Here is a 998-nt window from a genome sequence, read left to right on the forward strand (position 1 = left end):
TGATGTTGTGGTCATATGTGGCATACTCAGTGGTGGCCAGCTTGAGCTGCTGGGCAGCGTGGGTGAGCAGGAATGCGGCATCTGGGTGGGCTGTGTCCGGCAGCAGGGTGCACTCCCTCTCCAACATGTCGGCCACCCCTTTAAGCAGGTCCAGGAAACCAAAGGCTAAGGCAGCTTTTTGTAACCTGTTCAGCTCCTTATAGAATGTCTGTGTTTTCTCAGGGAGCTTCCTTGCATTTCTTAAGATCTTCTGTACATCTGTCTGCAGGCCGCTGGGTTTGATCCAGACAGTCACATTCCGGGCATAACTTCGTTTGTTTTTGGGCTGCAGGGGAAATGGGCTCTTGTTGTCATCCTCCCCATAAGGGTTTTCTTTAGCATCTGAGATGGGTCCCAACTGTGCCATTTTCCCAAGCCACGGGAGAGGTTCTGGGCCAGGCTCGAAGAGGGACATCATGAGGTTTGATTTCTTCTTGCTGTCAGCTTGGGAGTAGAGCATTCCATGCCATTCAGGACCTAGTTGGACAAGTGCCACCATTCCTTCCACCTTCAGGCTGCTATGGAGCAGGACACAGAAGTTGGGTATTTTGCCAGCAATCTGATTGGCTGAATTCTCATCTTCATTGTCATCAGTGATGCCAGCACCCACCTCGTCACCTTCTTTGTTAAGTGCTATGGGCAAGACCAAATGCCTGGACAAAACTGGGGGGCTGGAAATATCAGCTATGTCAATAAAGCCCACTATTTCCAAATCTGTGTTAATGACTTTAGGGATGGGATCAATTTCTTCATCTATAACAAAAGGTTCTGGCCTGGGGAAGACTTGTACATCGGCCATTAGGTGGCCACACTTGAGCACAGCATGGAAAGGTGTGTACACCAGGTCTATCAGCTTTCCAAACATAGACTGCACATTTTTCAAACACAGGGGGCCATCAATAGTAAAAATTTGCCCTTCGCCATTATTTAAGTCTATGAGTCGTTCAAGGCATTCCAAG

At 48.7% G+C, this 998-nt stretch overlaps 1 pseudogene across 1 annotated transcript; it reads right to left on the reverse strand.

The window, feature by feature from the left end:
• Position 1: 1 nt before the first annotated feature.
• LOC116067808 lies at positions 2 to 992 on the reverse strand (annotated as a pseudogene). Its single transcript, XR_004109416.1, has one exon. The product of XR_004109416.1 is annotated as an integrator complex subunit 14 pseudogene (transcript).
• Between the last annotated feature and the right edge of the window lie 6 nt (positions 993 to 998).

Source organism: Mastomys coucha, chromosome X (assembly GCF_008632895.1).
Source record: "Mastomys coucha isolate ucsf_1 chromosome X, UCSF_Mcou_1, whole genome shotgun sequence".
In the NCBI taxonomy this organism is placed as follows: Eukaryota; Metazoa; Chordata; class Mammalia; order Rodentia; family Muridae; genus Mastomys; species Mastomys coucha.